Here is a 24851-nt window from a genome sequence, read left to right as displayed (position 1 = left end):
GAGCCTCCCAGGCTCCCTCGTACTTTGGCCTCCCAGGCAGGCGGGCCAGGGCTCTCTGGCGGTACGACGCGGCAGGACCCTTCTCGCTCTGCTGCTGCAGGGCGGGACTTGCGGTTTGGGCAGGCAACACTTCCGGGTCGCCGCGGGTAGCGCGGCGGCCCTTTCCTTGCAATCACCGGTGGCGCTTCGGCAATATGAGGGGTAGGCTCCCTCGAGAAGCGCACAATGACAGGGGCAATGCGGGAACTGCATTCTACGGGCCAAAAGAGGCAAATTAGCGGGGTGGGCTCCCGCGCCGCAAGATTAGCAATTTAAAGACGCAGGGTGGGCACCTGCGCGCTCAGGGGCACAAAAGGGGGCAGGAGCGCTTCCCTCTTAGGGAAAACGACAGCACTCTGCCTATCAAGAAAGATAAAGCGCTCCCAAGGTGCTGGGGGCATAGATAGCACCAACAGGCACCCAGAGATGACCCCTATCGCAAGAAGGGTCCCAGTCAACACAGGACAAGGTTTCCAGGGTAAAGCAAAGTCTCCAATCATCCCAGGAAAGGCAGAGGGGTCACAGGAATTCTTCCAGCAATTCAAGGCATCCAGGGGCTGAGCAGGGCCCAGGGAGGCAAGCCTTCCCCTGGGCCCAAACAGCAGCACGCCCCTGATAGATTCCAGTCAGAAACAAGAACATTTTACAAGAGGTCACAGCCTCTTTTTATACACAAAAATCCCTTTGTCTAAAGGTGCAGGGTGGGGGCAATACCAGGCGCAGCTGGTTTGGGAGCACTCTTGAAGGGCTCAGCCCCTCTCACTATTCACTGGCCAGGCTAGGGTTTTAGACGCACCACAGGGGACGGAGCCAGCATTGTGTGGGGAAAGCCCAGCCCTATTCAGGTCCCAGGTGTACTCCTCCCTTACATTACTCATGCTAATCTCAACACTCAACACCGGGGCAGACCCATCATGACTCATGGAGCCAGGCTCACCAGCCAGCTCCAGCCAATCATAAGCCAGACACAAATTACACAAACATGCCAACTTCTAGAAGTGGCACTTCCACACTAGACACAATTATACCGCATACATCATTGCGCAGCATTTAATCATACGAGTCCGCACATACCAAACTCGCATCTGCACTCCCCACGCATCAGGAACTACCAGGGACACACATATTCCCCATGCATTCCTATGGGAGGGCAGGCCATTCTCACACACGCACTCAGGGAGCGCACGCACTTTACATTGCGCCACAGTGTCAAAGTGCGCAAAGACCAGAAATCACTATATTTATTTAATAATACCAGGCAAAAAGTTCAGGGGTGAACCTGCCAGAAGGGCCAAGTCCAACAGTGGGTGGTATAATGAAGATGTAGCGGTTCAGTTTGTAAACCAGTAGCCCCTGTGGTGGAAATGTATAAAGCTCAAGCAAGGGACGCCACGTTATATGGGGTGGAGCTGTGGGGGCCCTGCTCCACCTCTAATTTGGCAAAGGTTGGAAACAACTTTGTGAAGCTCGTGGGCCTAACCCGTAGTACTCCTCTCAGTTCCCTCCGCATGGACATGGCTATTAGGCCCCATGAGCAAGAGACATTTTGGAGGAGGCTTTGAGTGACCCCAGAGCTGTCTGTCTACAGGGCCAAGCTAAAGGAGCTTCTGACCTTAAGTACTATTAAAAAGCTCCCGTGGCTCCGTCACATAAGGGACCTAGCTACCAAGCTGGGTAAACCGTGCCTCTGGAGAACTCCCAAAGAAAGCATCATGTGCCACAACATCGAGGCTTGAACTAGTTAAATGTTATAGACAAAACAAACTAATGTCCCTAGAAGAAAGTGTCTCAGCAGAATTTTTGCTAGTTAAAAATACATACAGTAAGGAACAGTTTCTGGACTTCATTCAACCCCCATTTGCTAGGAATCATTACGTGTAATTTAGACTAGGGACCCTCCCCTTACTAGCAATTACCAGCAAGTGGGTCAAAGAACAAAATGGGGATTGCCCTGCATGTAATTATACGGTGGAGTCCGAAATACACGTTCTGTTCCTCTGCCCAGCCTATCGGTTGCCGCGCAAGCGCTGGTTAATACAACTCTGCAAGAACCTGGGCTTTGCGCACTGTACAGAGGCCTACAGAGTTGTAAAGTATGATACTCATCCATGAGTCTTGGCTGTATCCCGATTTATAAATAGCATGTGTCACATTCGACAAGCTATTCTTAAGCAGAACCATGGTGCAGTAGAAAATGCACTGAATGTTGGTAAGGTTCATTAATTATATGGATGTTCTGGGTTTAGCCCCGCAGTCCCACATTTTTAGCTGTGTACTAATCCTTGAGTGCTGCTTTCCCCTAGGCGGCTGCATCTATCTTGTATCTTTTTAATTGGCTGATGACGGTAATCATTAGCTTTTTTACTTTTTTTGAGATTTTTTAACCTGTGTATGTCCACTGGATGACTGGTTTAATATATGTATTTGAGAAATGTATAATTTTTTGTAACTACAAAATGTATTATATCTGTTTTACTGTGAACTGTACTTTAATGGCCCTAGTGGCCGAAATAAAGTCATTTGGATTGGTATATATTTTTCTACAAAGAAGTATCTAAATTCATATATGTAATCAAATTATACATAGTTGCATGCAAACACAGAGTCAGTGAATCCACCATAAGGGTGTGCATATACCCAAAGGGAAGTTAAAATAAGTGTCTGTCCTACAGTGTTGAAAATCTAGGGTTATCCAGACCCACTGCTTTCAATCAGGTGGATTCTGCCTGTGCAAGTTTGAATACAGGAGAGCCACAGATTTCAGAGAGAAAGACTTCAGATTAGAGGAGGATGAGACACAGAAAAGTACGGGTGAATGCAGACAGGAAAAGCCCAGGGTGAGGGGAAAGAGGTCCATGAATAAGAAAGTGGCTTAGAGCGGGTAGCGGAGCATCCCACTTGTTATGGGCAGTCCAGTGGCCTCCTCTCATCCAGATGTTCCCTTGAAGTGTGTAACTCAACAATTGGAAACGGTGAGATCAGTGTAATACAGTCGCCCTCATAAGGTTTGCTTAGGCGATCTCCCTCCTCACTTGGCAGAACTCCTCTCAATCCCATGACTGTTCCCTCCTCTGGTCAGTGACTCTACAGAGGCTGAACTCTCCTGGCCTCTTCAGTGGTGGGGGAGGATCTACAGCTTCTCCTCCCCTTCGGTCCCCTCCCCTCTTCTCCTACGGTCCCTTTCCCTCTTCTCCTACAGTCCCCTCCGCCTCCCCTCTTCTCCTACAGTCCCCTCCCCCTCCCCTCTTCTCCTACAGTCCCCTCCCCATCCCCTCTTCTCCTAGTCCCCCCTCATCCCCTCTTCTCCTAGTCCCCCCTACGCTTCCTGCCCCCTCCTCCCTCCTCCCCTACGCTTCCTCCCCCCTCCCCTATGCTCCCTACCCCCTCCTCTCCCCTCCCCTTCTCTCCCTGCCCCCTCCTCTCCCCTCCTCCGCTTCCCTCAACTCCCATTCTCCGCTTCTCTCGCCTCCCCTCCTCAGCTTCCCTCGCCTCCCCTCCTCCACTTCCCTCGCCTCCCCTCCTCCACTTTCCTTGCCTCCCCTCCTCCACTTTCCTCGCCTCCCCTACTCCGCTTCCCATGCCTCCCCCACTCCGCTTCCCTCGCCTCCCCCACCCTGCTTCCCTCGCCTCCCCCACTCCGCTTCCCTCGCCTCTCCCACTCCGCTTCCCTCCCCAGCCCTCTCCTCCTCCGCTCCCCAGCCCTCTCCTCCTCCGCTCCGCTTCCCTCTCCTCATCCGCTCCGCTTCCCTCTCCTCCTCCGCTCCCTTCTCCTCCTCTTCCCTCTCCTCCTCCGCTCCCCAGCCCTCTTCTCCTCCGCTCCACAGACCTATTCTCCTCCGCTCCCCAGCCCTCTTCTCCTCCGCTCCCCAGCCCTCTCCTCCTCCGCTCCCCAGACCTCTTCTGCTCTGCTCCCCAGCCCTCTTCTCCTCCGCTCCCCAGACCTCTTCTCCTCCGCTCCCCAGCCCTCTCCTCCTCCGCTCCCCAGACCTCTTCTCCTCCGCTCCCCAGACCTCTTCTCCTCCGCTCCCCAGCCCTCTTCTCCTCCGCTCCCCAGCCCTCTTCTCCTCCGCTCCCCAGCCCTCTTCTCCTCCGCTCCCCAGACCTCTTCTCCTCCGCTCCCCAGCCCTCTCCTCCTCCGCTCCCCAGCCCTCTTTTCCTCCGCTCCCCAGCCCTCTTCTCCTCAGCTCCCCAGACCTCTTCTCCTCCGCTCCCCAGCCCTCTCCTCCTCCGCTCCCCAGCCCTCATCTCCTCTGCTCCCCAGCCCTCTTCTCCTCCGCTCCTCAGACCTCTTCTCCTCCGCTCCCCAGCCCTCTTCTCCTCCGCCCCTCAGCCCTCTTCTCCACCACCGAAATAATGCATCCCAACTACACTTTCATTCCTACTGAATTTACATTTCTCCTTTGTTAATGTAACACCATGTTCTTAAAGAACGAAGGAAGTATATTTTTTACTCTCATATTATATTCCTCTCAATCTTTGCACATTATCATCCTGAAAATCACAATGACCTGCGCAGGGGAGTCCCCAAGGTATTGCAAAATCGTGTCCCTTCTCAGTCTTACTCGCAGACCATTGAAGTTGCAGAACAAAATCTGTATAGAACTCATGGCGGGTCAAATCGGCGGCAGAGAGAAGATTGAAGGTGCCAGCACCCGATCCATCGAAGTTCCAAAGATGAGATAAAAAAAAATAATATAGGGCGAATGAGGAAGTGCCAAAACTAGGGACGGTTGGCCCCAGAAACGTTAACCTCACTGGTTAGGGGCTGCCCAGCTGTCATTCCCAACCGCTAGCATGCAACAGGCATAAATGCGACACCTGCAGGCACATACTACAGAACACTCCTGACCTGATGAAGATCAGAAAATGACTGAACCTGCTGTTTGACAACCTGGGAGGAACCCAGAGGCACTGGACCGGCTTTCTTTTAAATCCAGGAAAAAGAAGTGGATTCCAAGGGTCAGTTGGATGACCACATGTTCAAGCTACAGGTATACAATAAGCTACAAGAAGCCTTTGCTCCAACTGCTCAGGTTTCCTCTGCCCAACACCCTGAGAGTGTCTAGGTGCCACCCCTGAGGGGCTTTAGCTTTTTACTTCTATGGTGGGTTGGGAATTAAAGGGCCAAATCAGTAGGTAAAATCTCTGTTTCAGTGCTGCATAAATACCTTACGTATTCCCCTTAGGTGAGCCTGTCTGCTTTGTGCCAAAGGGACCATGGGGACGAGCTCAGTGACGCTGAGGGTTAACCCTGGAAAGGGTTGTGATTATTCCCTGTAGTGGGTAGTCACCCTTCCACCCCAAATAACAATCCAATTTCTTACACATAATGACGGATAAGTGGTAGTAAAATCTTAAGCTTTGCAATGCTTGTTTACCATGTTGCCACTAGCCATTTGAACTACTCGCAGTTTTCTCATATATTGATGCCCTACTTGCGCAACAGTCTAGCTTCCATTGTAACTCTTTAACAGTGCATTTGATCACCATTCTAGTACTTTAAATGAACATTAAAAAACAAACACTCCAGTTACCGAACAGCAAAGTGATTAGATTTGATGCATCTAGATAGTTCATTACACAGAAACCAAATGTAAATGTAACTACTGGAGCACTGAACCGACTCGGGCACACGTCATGAGGACTGCCGTCCAAACAGAAGGCTAGAATAGAATGGGACTGATCACCCCCAACAAGGTCTCTGCTTTCCACTGGATTACAGTAGAAAGGGCTTGAGCTTTACAAGTCCACAGAAGTGTTGGGGTTGAACGGGGCAGCATCTATAACTGTGCTGGGGGATTTAGGAAGAAATGGAGCCCAAAGGAAGAAGACCTCATGTGTTTGTGCAAAATAGGGTCCGGCTGAATAGTTTCCAGCAGGTTGCTTTGCCTCCTATAACTTGTAAGTCTCTGACAAACTCGACAGACTTGAGGATTTTTTATTAACTTTTCTAAATAAAAAGACCAATTTTTTTAACACCTTACCATTATTTTAAGCTGTTGGTTATTTTTCTCCTTCAGGACATGCCATACCAGGTTGAATGAGTGCCTGTTTTATTAAAACAAATATCTCAGGAGCCAGAGCACTGTCTGATGAGAACACGTAGCATTTCCTTATTTGTTTATAAACACTCATTTTCAATAGAGGCAAGTAATGGGACCTTCCATCTTAAGACAGATAAATGACTTCATTCTAAAAGTAACAGGTCTGGAAGGAAAATACACTAGCTTCTTGAGATGCTTTGAGGGGGCAGGTGTATCCCATTTGCACTAGAGTGCTGCAGCCTTGGAAGGGGTGGGTCGCTTTGATTCTTAGAACAAGTGGGCCTTTTATTTGCTGATCACTACATGCATTTTATTGTTTCCCTGGTCCTTTAGCACCAAGAGGCCTTTGGGTGGACATTATAATGAATAAAATTAAAAGATGAAATGTCCCACTATGAACAGTGTAAATCAATCAAGGACTGCAATAAAGGCAGCGCAGAAGAAAACAATACCCCTTTTCCATCTGACGATTTCTCCACTGCCTTCTTCACTGTGTATGTAGCATTACCGAAGTTCAAACTTGCAGCTTAATGGAAATCAGTGGGTCACATCTCCTTGTAATAAGCCCTTTTATGCGGATATGCGAGTCTCATTTAGCTATAAAGCAGAGAGTAAGTTGATGCAACAAAATTACCACAGTTAGGGCCAGATGTAGGAGAGGAAATACCGGTTGGTAACGGCCGATTGCGGCTGTTACCGACCGGTATTTAGGATTCGGCATGTAGGGGCCAGCATTTTACAGAATCGGTAAATTTACCGATTCGGTAAATTTACCGATTCTGTAAAATACCGAATCGGTAATTTTACCGATTCGGTAATTCCACATGTAGGTGACACTCCTGAGAGTGCCACAGGCCCTTAAGAGTCGGTATTTTACCACCCAATCCTATTGGGTGGTAAAATACCGAATTCAGGTGTGCATGCACATCTGTGCATGCACACCTGTGCCATGTGACACACAGACATGCCCTTAGGGCATGTATGTGTGCCACATGGCACACATGCCTGTATTTGGGGTGCTAGAGGGTGTCAAAGTGACACCCCCTGCACCCTTGCAGGATTCGGTATTTACCGATTCGGTAAATACCGAATCGGTATTGCCCATTGATTCCTATGGGCTTCAAGGCCCATAGGAATCAATGGGCAATACCGATTCGGTATTTACCGAATCGGTAAATACCGAATGTTACCAATTCGGTAATTCAAATTTAACCACCTTCCTATTTACCGATTCATAAATACAGAATCGGTAAAATTCGGTATTTATGAATCGGTAAATAGGAATTACCTACACCTGGCCCTAAGAGTTTAAGAAAGATGTGACAGTATAATCACGGAAGAAAAGGAAGACAGTTTAGAATTTCAGAATTATAACATTATTTCAAATGGTCTTTATTCATAGCATTAAGATGCTTCTTTCTTTTACAAACTTGATCTTGAAGTTTATAATATTAAATGGCTACGTTTTGTGAGTCGCCACTTTCTGAAGGAAAGTTTATGACTGTATTTGGATCAAAGCAAACGCAAAACAAATTAATTTCCCATCCATCTGCCCGTCCCCTTGCCATGCAACGGCAAACACTGGAGACCCAGGGAAGCTTACGGTGCTAGGAATGTCTCCTACCCAGAAAACATTCTACTAACAAGGATGTTGTGACAGCCTCACTGCCATTTCATGTATGTACCCTGCTCCTTCAGCTCATTCCAAAGGCTTCCTGCACAAGATCTGAAGACACTTCTTGTGCTAAAGATATTATTACTATTTACCACAAGAATAAAGACTTGCAGGCAGGGGGTGTAATGCTGCAGATCCCACATTATTATGATGAATTGTAAAAATGTGTAAAGTGCCGAGCTTCAGAGCAGTGTCAGCAAACATGGACAGATGAAGGGAGAAGAAGGCTTGCATCCATAAGGCGAGCTGAACATAGATGAGTGACCTTTAACCAGACGTTGACCAGAAGCGGTCAATTGGGGGGGGGGGGGTGGGGGTGAATGTTACAATTTAGGAAGAAATGACAGCAGTCAAGAAACACAAAAAGGTTTCGGAGGAGTGTATATTCCTCACTTTGCATGTTGAGATGTCCACCTTGCTGTGTGTAGGTGTGGGTACTGGTATTTTTATGTTGCTATCCTAGCTAAAGAGAAAGAGCACTATAAATTAATGCAAGTGTTTCTTGCATGGTCGGTGATGCCATTCTATAAGCATATGAAACCACAACCCTATCTGCAAGGCGGCTTCAGAGACCATTACAAGTGGAAATTGACCTTACTGAGATTGTTTTTTTTTCAAATATCTCACTCCAAAATGGCTACAGACCTGGCCATCCCTGGACTGCCGCCTCTGTGGTAACGGAGCAGAGTCACTATTACATCTATTATGCATCTGCCCGGCATTACATAACCGAAGGACGTCACTTTTAAGGCCAATCCTAAGAGAAACTCAAATCCGAACTTGCAGAGCGGCCGTCATAAAATGCCTCAACGGTTCTTCAGTTCAATTGTTAAGCAACACTGTCAAATTTTTGTCACTAGTAGCACAAGAACTAGAAAAGAAAGAAACAGCACAAAACCTTGGAAAGAATGAAACAACAAAATAAGAATTTGGCAGAATGGTATAAAGTAGCCGGCCTAAATCTTTTTCAGACCTTTTTCTGTACTCCCTTTCTATCAATGCTCCTTTCTATGACAAGCCCTAGGCACAAACACGATCATACCAGTAAATGTTCCGGGATAGGAAACTATAGTGACTTAAGAAACTGGATAGAAAATTATGCATAGCAGTTCTGAACTTTGCTCCCTCCCATTTTCCGTTGGCATTCGCACTTTAATTACAACAGAAAGCATGGATATGTTTACATTGCTGTTATAATAATCCGCTGTTCCATATCACATGGGGGTTACGGCAACTCAAAATGTTTTAATGCAATTTTTATTCTGTATCTGAATTATGACGTTTTCATCATGGTGGTATGTTCCACTCTTTTTACGATTTTAACAGACCAAATAAAAGTATTTGTTATTAATGCAAGTGTTTCCAGACAGAACACTCATGAAGACCTGGCTATTCACCCAAATCTAATCTTTCTTATGTTCTGTAGTCTCTCTTGGTGCTCATCTTAGCGCTGGGATGCCCTGTTCCTGGGGCAGCCTTGCGCTCTACAAATACCTTAACATAACATATTGTGCCCATCAAATGAGGATTTACATATTTGAAATCCACAGCTGTTTTACATTTCTTGAATTACCATTTTGGCAAAGGAAGATTAAGAGATCTTAAGATTTTCAGGAAAGCGCTGAAGCTGGAACCAGCACCCAGATCCCCAGGTTCCACAATTGTCAGCTGAGACACTAGCACATATTTCCTCTTAAGATGTTCTTTTAATGTAAGCTGCCTCCGTGCTGAGTGGGAATGCGCTAGATGCATTCAATAAGATTGGGGTAAAACTGAAGCGCAGACTTGGATCTGGCAACTTCCACTCCCCGTGAGAAAAGCCATCCTCAGTAGCAGATAGTGCCATTGAGCTTTGCAAAGGTCTCTTCAGCACTGCGAAGTGCCACGCATCTAGAGTTAATAAAATACATGTAAGTGCATGCCCCTCATCACCCCACTAAAATGCAAATGTTATGCATATTTAGCTCTTCTTGATTGCTTGTGGCACTTGGCAGAGTTGTGCTTTGATCTCAGTGCAGCATGTGTAAAGTCAATGTTAGTGTTGGCAACCTTTTAATGTGGCCCAGTCAGGGTGAGCGGGCCCAGAAAACTGGTGCCTTGGCTCTGGGTCCAGCACAGCTCTTTCTGATGGTTGCCACTGTGGAGACCTCTACCCAGAGGGACAACTATAAGAGTTATCCTCCGCAAATGATGAGGGCACACTCCCAGAATCACAATTTTTGACCTATGGTACACTAATACACTCCCTACAGACACTATGGAAGGGCAGCCACATTGAATCCCAAACATGACGTCTTACAGGTTGTACTTACCTTTGGTAGTGGGAGCAAGCTCATTTCTCGGCTATCCTAACCTGTTGGCATTGACCGCAACCCCACTGACGAAACTAAGGCCATACTGGGAGGAAGCAATAGGACAACAACTAAGACAACGAGTGGGGTCATATAGGGACAAATCCATGTGAGGTCTTTAGACACACTAGATTCCACTACACGCGATTTAATTATCTGCACACCATGTACTTATACCCAAAGACTGAACATTATTTTGTTGACAACAGACAAAAAATGCCCCAGTTTCCACAGAACAGATGCAGACTTTATACATGTGATATGGGCTTGCCCATCCATTGGCGAGAGGTCACAGCAGACTTGGGGAGTGGGCAACCGGGAGAAAGCACAAGTGTTAACCATGGAGACATGTCTACTGGGCCTGTATCCCGACTTGCAGACCCAGAAAGTGCAGTCTAGATTTGTGGATTTAGGTTAGATCACGGCCCGCCAAGCAATAGCGATGTGCTGGAGATCACTTGAGGGGCATCCCCACTGCCACTGGAGGAAGTTCATAGAAGGGAAAGAGCGCAGGGCACGGCCCTCCCAACCGAAGAACGCTGAGGGCTCTATAAGCACTCTACAGCGCACCTCTGGAATGAACTCGCAACACAACCCCACAGCAAAGTCACAGATAAGAACAGATATACAGAGGCCACCACAAATGACACAGATCAATGCCTTGACCCAGAACTGGACTATGAATGATATACCAGGTAGGCAGCTGCTACCAGCGACCATAGTAAATGTATACATTTACAAATTAGATAGTAAACCCTGCCTAAGGGGAAACGGGGTTGCCATGGAATCGTGCGTTAAAACCGCTGAAGTCTTATATAATGAACAAAAACCAGCACCCCCACACTCCATAAAATTCTGTCCACCAGCCGTACTGTAAACCAATCAAATTTCCTTTTAAGTCTTTAAATGTGGCAGAAGGGATGAAGATCACAGAAAACATTGGTAAAGATAGACAAGCAATCATGTTTAAGGAGAAAGTTGTTAGTAAAGTCTCAAAAACATTCTGAAGTTATGGGGCACCCGGCCCGATTGGACTGTCTGGGTCCGTGTTTAAAACCGATACTGACAAGGAGACCAACTACCTCAGTCACCAATATTATTACTACTCTATGTCAGCTCAAATTCCACACTCATGGAGAGGATCCATATTACACCCAATCAACAAAAAGCATTGGCATAGCCAATAGGTCTCGCCTTTGGGACTTTGTAAGTGTTTAGTTATCCAGCACAATATCCTTGGTGCAACAACATCAACTGTTGCATAGCTAAACACTTATAAGGTCCCAAAGGCGAGACCTATTGGCTAAGAAGGAGCCTTGGAGTCCGCAAAGCCTACTTAGGCAGTCTGTGACTGCACAGATAGTGAAATAATATAAATAGATTAATAAAGAGCATACAAATAAAGAGGCAAAATTTAACATTAGAAAACGTTCTACAAATGTGAAGGGATTTCAAATTTAAGGCTAAAAATTAAGTTAGTGTCCTCCAGATTAATTTGTTAGAGCAGTGCACGTGCATCAACAGGATGGAGTATGTATGGCTGTGGCCTCAATTGAATTTAGAAAGGCTGCAGCCTTCCCATTAAAATGTTAAGATTTGTTGGTGAAATAAATAAAATATTTCATAACTTATGTGCTTGTTTCTGTATTTGTGTATTGTTTTGTAGTTCATATTATCGAAAATGCTTCAGTCAGTCACCTGCTTTCAATAATGACTTGGTGGGGGTCCCCAGATTCCAGTAATGATTAGATGAGGATCCACACAAGTCAAAAGGTTAAGAATGACTGGCATAGAGTGTATTGGCTTTGAGTAAAGTGGTGTAGACCAAATTGGCAGGGAGTGCAGTCGCATAGAATGCGGCGACATAGATTATAATGGAGTGGCACAAGGTTGATTCAGAGGCGTTGAGTGGAATAAAATGGCACAGAGTGCAGTGGCGTAGAATAGATTGTTTCAGAGTACAGTGCAGTGTTGTAGAGAGCAGTTGTCTAGAGTACTTAAGTGATGTTTGGCGTACAGTGCATCGCTGTAGAATGGTGAAAAGTGGAGTGCAGTGGCGGAGAGCGCAGTGTTGCAGAGGAGAGTGGCGTAGACTGAGTGACATAGTGAGAAGTGACGCAGGGTAGAGTGCAGTAGCATAGACTGTAGGGGCCTAGAGTGGTCCACAGAGTGCAGTGGTGTAGAGTGGCAGAGTGCTGTGTTGCAGAGTAGACTGTTGTAGAGTCCAGTGGTGTGTAGTAGAGTGGCGTAGAGTGGTACAGACTAGAGTGGCATAGAGTACAGCGACGCAGAGTAGAATAGAGTGGCTTAGAGTACAATGGCATATAGTGCAGTGGCATAAAGTGTTGCTGAGTAGAGTATAGTGGCACGGAGTGCAGTGGTACAGAGTGAGGTGGCGTGGAGTGGAGTATTTTAGAGTGGAGTGGTGCACGGCAGAGTACAGTGGCGTAGAGTGGCGCGGAATAGATTAAAGTGGAGCAGGGTGGATAGGCAGAGTGCACTGGTGTGAAGTGGTACAAAGTACAATGCAGTATGGTGTGAGTGGCATCATGTGGAGTGGTGGTGCAGAGTTAGGGAAGTGGCGTGGGGGACTAATTCAACAAGTAAGGCTTGGGCAAGGGAAGGGATGAATTTGTGCTGAACAGCCAAAAACACACAGTCAACAAATAATAAAAAAGCAGGCACATGCGAGTTTTAAACCACAAAGCAAATAGTAAGCAATGGACGGAATGCATTCACAGGGAACCTTTCAGCATGTTCCCTAGATGTCGTTAACAAACAAGACAGCTGTGCTGTCTGGTAGGCTATGACCTAATAAAGTGTGCCAGTTTCTGCTACCTGCAGCCGCCAGCACAGATTAAATAAACACTAAAGAGAGGTTAATTTTTGGTTGAGACGTCAAATGCAGACGCTGCCATGAGAGCAAAATATTCTGAGTATTTGTGATTGTTGTTCTCTTAGGTCAAAAGTCTGCCTATTCAGTGAGAACATGCACGTTCACAACTACGACTCTGTGCGATTCTGGCCTACAATCCGTCACCGGTTTGCAGGGGGGTATGTGCCTTTTGTCATGCGCGGTGTCTCTCTTCACTTCTCCAGTCTCACGAGGCGGTGGGCGGGTCCGGCACTTGTGGCTGTTTACATATTATGCAACCAGTGTTTCAAAGTACAGATATCTATCTTCTGCCGCCGCGGAAAAACGCATTATCTGGACACCCGCCGAGCTCTGCCTTAGTGTGCGTATATAAGGCCGGTGCAGAAAGTGAGCGCGTGTTTTCTGCACGTGCTACAGCGAAGCTCTGTAAAAGAGGGACGACTGACTGATCGATAGAACAGTATGCACCCATTCTCCTTGAGAGGAACCCAGAAGTTTACTTGCGTATAATATACTTGTGCATTTTAAGCATCTAGTTGCTGAAGACATGTGTTACTTTGGTTTTGTATGATGGGAGAAAAGCGTTTAAATCAAAATTAATAGATGGGGTTATTGTTTTCAGGAAAGTCATATCCAGTCCCGGATTTTTTTGCTTAAACAACCAAATGCATTCTGTGGGTTGTAGTTTTGTTAACCTCAATTGGACTAAATTGCTAGATTGCAGAGGTTTGCAGCAGGAAAACTGGACTCTAAGGTGTTCACGGGGAGAATCCCGGAATTCATAACAAAGTTAAACTTCCGAACAAGATGATGTTTGATCAGCGAATATTTTCATTTGCCCTTCAGCCAGTAGGGGATTTCAGCTGACTGTAGAGCGCATAGTGCCTTTTCACCTTCCAGCGCATGGGTCTCAAATTCTCGGAATGCGTTGTTCTGTATAACTGATCTCAACCAATATTTGGTGTCCGTTGACAGTGCTAGGTTTGCTCAGGAGCACCTCCGCATCTCCATGCCACCCAAGGCGGTTGTGTACCTCTTGGGTGGGCCTTTGTTGGAGGGGCTGGTCTGTACTCCTGAAGTCTGACTGGTGAGCGGCGGAAAGAAAATACTGCTTCTGTATGCATTCGTTTGCAACAGCTTGGCTTTCATGGTAATTTGTAGAGGGTACGGCCTCTCGGAGCCCTGACTGGCTTTAGTGTGTTCACTGGGGTGGATCTGCGCAGGCTACCAGGTTTTGCACTGGTGGGGATGCGCAGCGCCTCTGACTGTTTTCGAAGCACTAGTTCACAAGTGGGACTGTCGAACCTAATGTTTAGCATGTTACGGAGTTGGTGTGGCTGAAGGACGAGATGCCTCGAGAAGATCTGGACATATGGAGGCTAAGTAGTGACGCAAGAGACTGCATGTTTGACAGTCCCGTCAGCAAGATAACACAGTCACAGCTCCTGGCCTAAAAATCATACTTATGTTTTCGCTTTTAATCTTGTATCCTGCGATTCTTTGCCTACTAGAATGTTGATACTCTTCAAGAAACTAAGAATGCATATCGCGTGGACACTTTTCAAATGACTAAATAAAAATATAAACAAGCATTGGCCGCGCAGCTGTGAAAGCGGCACGGCCGCGAAAGTGAAAGTGATCGCGCTAAGAAGCAGCAGCTGTTTTCAAGCACACTCATGCTTGTGGCACCATCCGCCTTGCAGGAGCGAGCAACAGCCAATTAGCATGCGCGCCGCTGCTCACTCCCGCAAGGGGGATGCTGCCACAAGTATAATCTTCCAAAAACAGCAGAGCGATGGCTAAAGGTCCTTCTATGCAGCGCATGCGCGTTGCGTAGGCGAGACCTAAAAAGGGATCCACCATTCATCCATCGAACTATCGATTAATTGCACTGTGAGATCTAGAAGCAAAATCGTAGGCAAAAATTTTACTGCAAGAATTTGAGGGTCTGTAGAGGAGAATATAATTCTGTAATTCCAAATTGATTTTAGGCATTCTTCCCTACAGAAGGTTATTATTTATCTCTATTCTAACACGGGTCCACATTAAGCTCAACAACGTAAAACAGAGTAACATTTAAAATACAGATAAATCGAGGCCTAAAACAGGAGTGTGTGTTAGCACAGATTATGTTTAATTTATATACAGCAGACCTGTGCCAAGTCATGTCAAAAGATAAAACAATACCACCAAGGATCGGGTCTTACAGACTCCCTGTACTTCAATATGCTGAAAACCTAATCTTCCTCGACCACACTAGAAATAAACGCACGGAGCACTGGACCAGCTGAATTCATTTAACTTTTATAATATGCTTACTGCTAAAGCTGAAAACACTATGGTCGAGATGTTCGGCAACTAAAAACATATGTCCAATAAGCACTGGAGGTTAGAATTGAAGATTAATAATTCATCAAATTATAACTATCTGGGAGTATGGTTCCCTAATAAATGCGAGCAGAGCAAGCACACAACTACAGTATCTTAAGAGAAGAGCGTCTGCAGTCATATTTGATCTCTGCACAGTCCATCGGCCAAGGCAATAATTTGATTTGTGCGTGCCAAACTACTGCCTACCGTTTCCTACGGCCACCACAGCTAAACTCTGCCTAAGTCAAGACTCATCTTGGAAAACGAGACAAATTCTACCTGGAAATCTAGGCCTTGTTAACCATCACGCCAGGCCACATAGGATCACTGACCCTATGTCTGATGCTGACATTCACTCCTTTCTACTTCATTACAATACCGTCCATAATAAACCTTCTCTCCCACTCGCGCCGTGTCTGTAGTCAGCTGCCATCGAGCAGGACGGACGGGACCAAGCGGAACACGCCATCCCATTGCGGATCAGCGGAAAGCAGATTGCATATTCGTGCAGCCGCCCGTTATACATCATCAAGGCTCTGAAATTCAATTGGCTACAGACCTAAATTACAGGTTCCATATCAGGAAGAGGACCACTGACGAGATTTGCTGCCGTCCCGCCCAACTATGCACAGAAGCCTCAATAGGCTTCGCATGGACACGCTCAGGTGACTCTACTCACCGCAAAGGCTTCACATCCAGAGGCCTCATGCCCCTCCTGCGTTAATCGCTATCAGGCTTTTAACATTTCAGGCAATAGCATTAACACTAGTCCTGAAGATGATCCCAGTTCATATTTGGAGCTAGGGATCAAAACGTCACGTCGACTGCTTTAACAGAACTGCATGTTATAATTGTACATTTTTTTGCAGTAACTGTTTGTGCGTGCTTACACAAGATTGCATTGTATTGTAAGCCGCCATTTGCTCCAACTCTTTTGCCTGTTTGACTTTCCTTATCCTTTTCCCTTTATTGTTTTTTTCCCCTCACTTGGTACAGGCTTGTACCCAGTTTTTTGATTCATGTCGTGTCTCACGTATTCTGTAAATCCCTGAAAACTTTTGAAAATAAATAATTCCCTGTCCGGCTGGACATTGGAGAAAAACAAGCCATAGTTCTTATTTAAGTCTATATTTGCCATTTAAGATAATTATTTGTTAAGCTTAGGACCTGTGTTCTTGATAAAAGTCGTTAACCATCACGCCATGCCACATAGGATCACTGACCCTATGTCTGATGCTGACATTCACTCGTTTCTACTTCATTACAATACCGCCCATAATAAACCTTCTCTCCCACCATCCAAGATCCAGACTATTTCCTCCAACTCATTTAGAGAATCCAGTGTCAATCTCAGAACATTGTTGTTGGAGTCTCCTAAATATCTGATAGGGAGACTCCAGAGAATACAGTTGATGGCCGCCAAGTTCGCACTAAAGAGACCACACCAGTCTTCATCATCTCAGGCCTTGGCCGAGCTCCAGTGGCTCTCAATTATGCAGAGGGTACAGTTTAAGTCAATGTGCATAGTCTCTAAGGCTCTGTATGGCATTGGGCCCAAGCCATTACAGAGCAGGTTTGAATGGTATGTCCCCCCACGTAACCTTCGCCCCTCCTCAGCTAAACTGGTGAGAGTATCCAGGTTTAGAAGAGTTAGATCTGGAGGAAGAGCTTTTAATATGCGCCAAAAAGAACTATGGTGGATCAAAGGAGATACCACTCAACTACACAGAGATTCCACACATCTCCTTTCTTTCAGAAAACAACAAAAGAAATTGAAAAAAAGAAACAAAAGAAACAAAAAGGTACACCCTATATACAGGTATCACATGAAGCCAGAAGTTAACACACATAATCTTACAATTTCTTAGGCTTGTTGGTCGGACTACCAAATCTTCCCCAGTGGATACCTTCAGCCCTGGATGAAGACAGCTCTACCCTAGACCACTGTGTTACAGACCACTTACTCTCACTGCCTCATCCAGTTCCATCCCTGATCCAAAATCCAGCACTGAATTTCACCGGCTTTACCTCCGTGCTTTGCATCATACCATAATTTATATGGAAATGACTCCTCTTCTGGTGACTATTCCACCTATCTAGCCTTTGGCCTCCACCCACAGTTGTCCACGGTGACTGGCAGCCCCCCCATTCATCAAGACAAAAGGACTGTAGCCCAAGACCTCACATGGTGTGACGTGGTATGCACCGGCCATACCCCCCACTTTCTATTACTCTGTGCCAGCTTTATACCCTGAATCACATTACTGAAGTGCTCAACACTTCCATTTCCTTCTGGTTGATAAATAGATGTGGTCCTGTGCATAGCAACATTCCTGCTCAAAAAGCTTTGGAATTTTTCCGATCAGAACTGTTAGCCATTACCACTCATGAGATACTTCGGCACATATTCCCTGGGAAAACCCGTATGCAGGAGCCAAGAGCCCACAAACATCACAACTTCTACTTCAGGCCATTTTCAGAAATGTCCATAGATCCCTAATATGCATTTGATTTACCGACCATTCTCCCATATGGGTCCCATCACCTCAACACTAACTCTTTACCACGACATAGGGGGTTTGTTTACTGGGAATAAAGTTGGACTGAACGTGAGCCGTGATTTTATCAGAATTCATGCTTCCACAGAATCCTTCATCTTCCTTGTCTATCCTAGTCCCCCAATACAATATTCTTTAGTTAGCCCTTTGTTTTTCATATATCTAAATGCCCCCTGTGATAAGTGTCAAGAGTTCTCTCTCAAACTTTCCAGAGAAATCACAAGTCCGCCTGCAACAATAATTCATCCTCTTCAGCCAATTCTTACTTACCTCCCATTCAGTCCATCATTCATAAGCCAATAACATCTAATATATTCATTCATGCCTATCAATATTTTGTCTTCCATAAGTTTTTTCCCCCATTTTCTCATGGCTGAGGCCATGGATCTTTTTCCTTTTACAATCATGCATTAAAAAAAATCCCCATCATTCTTTGGTACTTTGTTGATAGGTAATGGCTTCAGACATAAATCAGAAACTTTTTTCCACACTTGGCACATATTGTACAGTGTAATTCAGACGAAAAACTTAATGGCCATGTGAGCCAATGCAGCCACCGCCGCCCACCACAACCTCATCAGATACACTAGAAGAAAGCATTCCAGGACAGAATCTCCACCCACACACACAACAGCAAGAAACTCTTTGGCATCAAAGAGTTCGCCCAGCCAACAGTGAGACAACCGACATCCTGCCCGGACCTCTGCGACAGACTCTGCACCTTCTTCCACCACATAATCAGGACCATCTATGACAACTTCAACAACAACAACCTACACAAGGAACCTACACCCACCACCCCCATACACAACGCAGCTTATGCTAGACAGCTGGACAGCTGTCACCATTGAAGGCACCCTGAAGACTATGAAGTCAACCCACTCCGGGGCCCCCACCAGATCTACCACAGACCAGCTGACATCCTCGTCCGAGCTTCGTCAAATCATCAACAGCTCTTTTGAGACAGCCTCCTTCCCCGACGACTGGAAACATGCAGAGATCAACCCTCTCCTGAAAAAACCCACGGCGGATCCCACCGACCTCAAAAACTACAGACGGATCTCATAACTCCCGTACCCAGCGAAGGTCATCGAAAAAGTCATCAACAGCTAGCTCGCATCCTTCATAGAAGAAAACATCCATGACTCGTCCCAATCTGGCTTTTGGAAAACCCACAGCACCGAAACCACCCTACTCGCCGCCACAGACATCCGCTCCATCCCTGACAGAATAGAGACTGTGGCACTTAGCCTCCTGGACGTATACGCAGCCTTCAACAGTCTCTCAAAGCAACATAGCCCACAGACTACATGACGCAGGAATATAGGGCATGGCCCTCAGCTGGATCCGCTCATTCCTGTCCAGCAGGACACAGCGGGTCAGACTCCCGCCCTTCCACTCAGATCCCACACTGAACAGCTACAGAGTTCCCCAAGGATCCTCCATCAGCCCCACACCGCGACTACATGGCTCTGCTCGCACCCATCGTCAGATCCTATGGTCTCAACATTGTATCCTACACAGACGACACCCAACTCATCCTCTCCCTATCCAACGAACCAAACATCTCCATACAAAACTTTCAAGAAGGGATGGAATCTGTCGCCAGGTGAATGAAGAACAGCTGGTTACAACTGAACACGGACAAAACCGAAATACTCATGAAGGACCCATACCTGATGCCTGGTACGACAGACACCTGGTGGCACCCCCGTCCTTGGGAATCCACCCTCCCACACCACCCAAGCATGCAATCTCTGAATCATCCTGGACTCCGAACTCAAAATGGACCGTCAAATCAATGCTGTCTCCTCCTGTTTCCATACCTTCTGCCTCCTACGAAAGACCTTCAACTGGATTCCTCTAGAGCACAGAAAGACCGTCACCCACGCCTACGTTAGCAGCAGACTGGACTACAGTAATGCACCCAACATCGGGATCAACAAGAACCTTACCAGCAAACTCCATATCGCCTCCACCAGACAAGTCCTCAACCTACCATGTCATTGCCACATCACCCAACACCTGCGGACACTTCTCTGGCTCCCTGTGGAGAAGAGAATCACCTTCAAGCTTCTCACCAACGCCCACAAAGCCCTCCTCAACACCGAACCCGCCTACCTGAACCACCGCCTCTCGTTCCACGCACCCCAAAGATCCTTCCGCTCAGCCCAGCTCTCCCTTGCATTAAGAAGACCAGAACAGCAGGTCGCTCCTTCCCCTTCCTCGCAGCCAAGGAATGGAACACCCTCCCTCTCCACCTCTGGCAGACACAAACACTCTACACGTTCAAGAAGGACCGCAAGACCTGGCTCTTCGACGAATCACCGAGAACTTCCAGGAGCACCCCCAGCACCTTGAGACCCTTTCAGTTGAGTAGTTACCCTTCACCAACCTGTTGATTGATTGAAACTGGTAAAAAGGTTTGAAGCCCTCTCTCTGGCAAGGAATATTTTGTTTCTGCAGGTCAAACACAAAGGTTATAACTATTTCACATCCTTTCTTACCACTTGGGTCAGTACTGTTCCTAACCCATTATCAATTGCAGCAATAGTTACTAACCTTTCAAGACTGAAACCACATTCAGGCGGTGCACTACAAAAGTCTTTATTTAGTTCACTAAACCCTTCCCAACACTACTGGCAATTCAAATGTATACGTATTATTTAGCAATTGCGTGACAGTGTAAGCATTTTCTAGAAAGATATTCACAAACTTTGTGTAAAATTCCACGAGGTATAAAAGCGCCCCTGTATCTTCTTTACTTTTGGGCAGAGGGGCAGTGTTAATTGACTCCATCAACTTCTCCTTTGGTTTAATACCTTCCCGGCCAACTTCTTGCCTCAGACATGCCACATCACCCTTAAGTGGTCAAAGCTTTTTGTTTGAAAACTCCCAACCAACTCCTTCGAATTTTTATCGTAAAAACTGCGTGAGGTGTTTGGGTGGATGTATTAATGGTCAACTGTACCTAAATGATTATTGTGTTGGTGAAAAGTACAGACTGTCATGGCCAGCCTGCTCTGCTCTCCAAAACAGACTTCAGACTTCTTAAGTAGACACATGCCCAAGAGCCTGCTGGCAGCATTGATGGAACTGAAAGTTAAGCAGTATGGGCTGAGCTGCTGGCAGCTGATTCTGCAAAATTGGGGTCCTCTGACAGGGATGTGGAATTCCTATAGCGCGGAGGGATAGATTATATAAAGTGGACTTTGTTACATGACAAGTGGATTTATAAGGCAACTTGTCCCATGGACAAGCATTCTATTACTTTCTATACCCCTGCTCTGCGCCTGACAAGTATTCTATTCCTTTCTAAACCCCTGCTCTGGGCCTGACAAGTATTCTATTCCTTTCTAAACCCCTGCTCTGGGCCTGCCCACAAGTTACAAATGAGTCACATTCCAATGCAGCTCTGAGTGTCTACAGCATCAACCCTGTACTCCCGAAGCTGCTTGTCCAATATCAGCTGCCTTCTACCATTCCTCCCTTTCCAAGTCATCACACTGTGACGACTTGGAAAGGATGGGGTTGCAGCATTTGCAAGATGGTCCTTGTGCTCTAAACAGAATACACCGCACATCCTTCTGAGCCTCATGTATTCTGTTTACAGCATTAATGTAGAGAAAGAGCTACAGCTGGGCCTCTTTGAAAGGCAGCGTCGTGGACTATTGGTGTGCAGAGCCTGCGGCCCCCCAAAACATACCCTCATAAACATCAGCTTCACTTGCACTACAAGACATTCACTGGTTTTATGCCTCACCACTTTCAAATTCCACCAGCCGCCACTGCACTGCTGTGTCCCCAACTGACATCGGTCACAAAATGGTTGAATTGTGGAAACATGTGGAAGATTTTGGGAGAATTCATCATCTGACATCTGAACCCCAGATCTCTATGTAGCTAATCTGCACTTCACTGGCAGCATGTGGCCTGAAATTAACATCTGGATGGTAAAGATCGCTGAAGTGTATTACTACTGGGCAGTTATTCCCCATATCTAATATCTGTCAGTAACCCATGAGACTCATGGGGAATAATTGCTTCTTTGCAAATTTAGAAAAGTACAAGGAGCATTGTTGACGGGATAATAGATCTATAATAACGTTAAAGGAGCTATGATAAAATAATATATTTAATTTCAATATAGAATTAACACATGTCAAATTATTTCCCACCCTCAGATATGAACCACTTAAAACTCTGTACTGGCATTTGACACGCCGAAACAATGCCAAAAAGGGTTATATAGGACTAGTGTGCAGAAAGCAGTGTCTATCTCTCTCACAAAATAGGAAATAATTCAGTTGGGTAAATTAACGTGTAAGACAAATACTAACAGTTTTCTAAAGTGTCCTAATGGAGTTTCCTTCTTGCACATGCTCTCTGCTCAAATGAACTCTGTCATTTCTAGGCACCCGCTGAGAATCAGAGAGAGTGTGGATTTTGCCTAGAATTACACATCTTGGCTTGATGTTCTTCCCGTACTGCATTATTTTGGCAAAAACAATAGAATAAGCACTTTATGATCGTGACGGAGATGTACTGAAAGTACATATAAATTAATGTTCCAGGAGAAAAACTGAAATGGATACTGCTCTACCTGTCGCAAGCGTTATCATTTTTAAACAAATTCTAGAGGTTTTGTCAGAAACTTAACAGTTCACACAAATAAGTTATAGTCGTCTTGAACATGCAAACGCCACTTGACCCACACATAAAATAAGGATTTAGCAGAGGTTTAGATTCACAAGTACGTGCTATACATCTGCTGTAAGCTTCAGCACCTGTCGCTGTTTCAAGTTAAAGACAGAGGTGGGCGTCCACTGTGAGCCCGAGCCCGGCTCTGGCTCGGCTCGAGGTTCTGTTGGAACCTCAGGCCCACAGCGAGTCGGGGTTCTGCTGTACTCTTCAGCACCTGTCACTGTTTCAAGTTAAAGACTGAGCTGGGCGTCCACTGTGAGCCCGAGCCCGGCTCGGCTCGAGGTTCTGCTGGAACCTCAGGCCCACAACTAGCCGAGCTTTCATGTGGCTTCTGTTGCCATCCTTGCTCTACTCTGAATGGGATTTTTAAACTTGGAACCAGGTGCGACTCTTGGCGGCAGCTCGACATCCGGCAATTCCGGGCAAATATCTTAATCTTAAATAAATTAATGTGACCTTGTGTAATGTAGCTAGTGGTCATGTAAATATCTTTGGGTTGAGCATGTAACATAAGAACTGTAGAAAATGGTAAAATCAAATCATTAACACTAAACACAACAAGAGAATCACCTTCCGTCTCCTCACCCACGCGCACAAAGCCCTACACGACCAAGGCCCGAGCTACCTCAACAACCGGATCAACTTCTACACTCCCAAGCGCCTCCTCAGATCAACCAACCACGCCCTCGCCGCCGTCCCCCGCATCCGAAGAGCGACAACAGGAGGAAGGTCCTTCTCCTACCTGGCCGCCAAGACCTGGAACTCACTCCCGACCGACCTGCGCCTGACCCAAGATCACCTCTCCTTCAGGAAGAAGCTCAAGACCTGGCTGTTCGAGCAGTAACGGCACCCCCCCCCCCCCCCCACCCAGCGCCTTGAGACCCTACGGGTGAGTAGTGCGCTCTATAAATGTCCTGATTGATTGATTGATTGATTAAAAAGGAAAAACATATAAATACCCACTTAGTGGCTGATTTTTACACAGAGAACCCAGAAATACTGGATAAATCGCAGCTTCCCAGCTAAAATTGTGTGATCTTAGGCACATATTTAACGTCACCAAAACTCCCTTTACTGCATAATTATGGATTAAAGTGTCTTCAAAGACGTGAGTTCAGGATTCCACTGGATAACAACCTGCCTTTGATTTCATGGACCTGAATATTGCCCGATAACAGCCGGGTCCATACGCAGGGCTGACGTGGGAAATGTCTGGCCTCTTAGTTCACTAATGCATGCATGGAAACATTTTAAGAGGCAAGAGGGAGATTCTATAAAAAGAATAATAATAATAACATGGATTAGGAGAATGTATTTTCCCTCATTAACTTGTATTGAACAGAGGCAGTTTAAGGCGGGAGAGACAAAGAGAGGGTTATTTTGGCTCGAGCCAGAGCCGAGCCAGGCACCGGGCACCGGCTCGAGCCAAGCTCCGGGCTCTGCTCTCCCCGGCCCCCTCCAGTCCCAGCACCCTCCCCGGGCCCGCAGCCGTCCGCACCGGCGGCGAGGCTCGCACATGGAAACCTCCCCCCCTCCTCACCGTCTGCGGCGCTCCTCGCCCGGCGGCCCGGCCCGGCCTCCAGCCGCGGTCTCGGGGCTCCGGCTCCGGCTGCAGCTGACACCGGACACGGGGAAGACGCCTGGATGTCAGAGAGGGGCGCAGTGCGCATGCGCGGAGCGCGGATACTGACCACCAGGAAGAGCCCGGCCATTAGACGATTCCCGGAAGAGGAACTCCGCGAGAAATGGTCGCTGTGAAATGCGCATGGGCGGAGCTGCAGACACGGACCACCGAGAGGAGCCCTGCCATTGGGGCATTCCTGGAAGAGGAACTCCGCAAGCAAAGGTCCGCGTGCCGTTTGAGACACATCCTTCCGCTCTGCCTAGACTCGCAGCTCTCTTGCTGCTACGGAAATAAGAAATGTCCTCGCTGTAGAGAAGGAAACTTGCACTTCTGTTATGAACGCGGAGGCGAGGATTATGCACAACGTTATTCACTTTTATTAACAGCAGTTTCAAAGTTAAACAGAAGTTTAAATGACACTGCCAAACTACAACTCCCATGAGTCCGTGGGAAGTGTCCATGACAACCATCAACCAATAGCAGCGCAGTCCTCAATGCATGCGTATCTCCTGGTGCCTGCAGGCCTTGACTCACTGCATCCCTCCATCCTGGAACCAGAGCCAAGGAATAAACAAACCCTTTATTTATTCAGTGGAACAATATACAAATAC

The 24851-nt window shown here is 46.7% G+C and overlaps 1 protein-coding gene across 1 annotated transcript in view; it reads right to left on the bottom strand.

Moving 5' to 3' along the window:
- Positions 1 to 24271, bottom strand: part of LOC144806124 (uncharacterized) — a 46425-nt gene extending 22154 nt beyond the window's left edge. The window contains exon 1 of the mRNA XM_078672555.1: positions 24157 to 24271. The gene's annotated coding sequence lies outside the window, so the exon portion shown is untranslated. The remainder of the gene's footprint in view (positions 1 to 24156) is intronic.
- Positions 24272 to 24851: the final 580 nt, after the last annotated feature.

This window comes from Lissotriton helveticus, assembly GCF_964261635.1.
Source record: "Lissotriton helveticus chromosome 1_1 unlocalized genomic scaffold, aLisHel1.1 SUPER_1_unloc_47, whole genome shotgun sequence".
NCBI lineage: Eukaryota > Metazoa > Chordata > Amphibia > Caudata > Salamandridae > Lissotriton > Lissotriton helveticus.
Note: the sequence above shows the minus strand (reverse complement) of the source record. Positions and strands in the feature narration are given on the sequence as shown.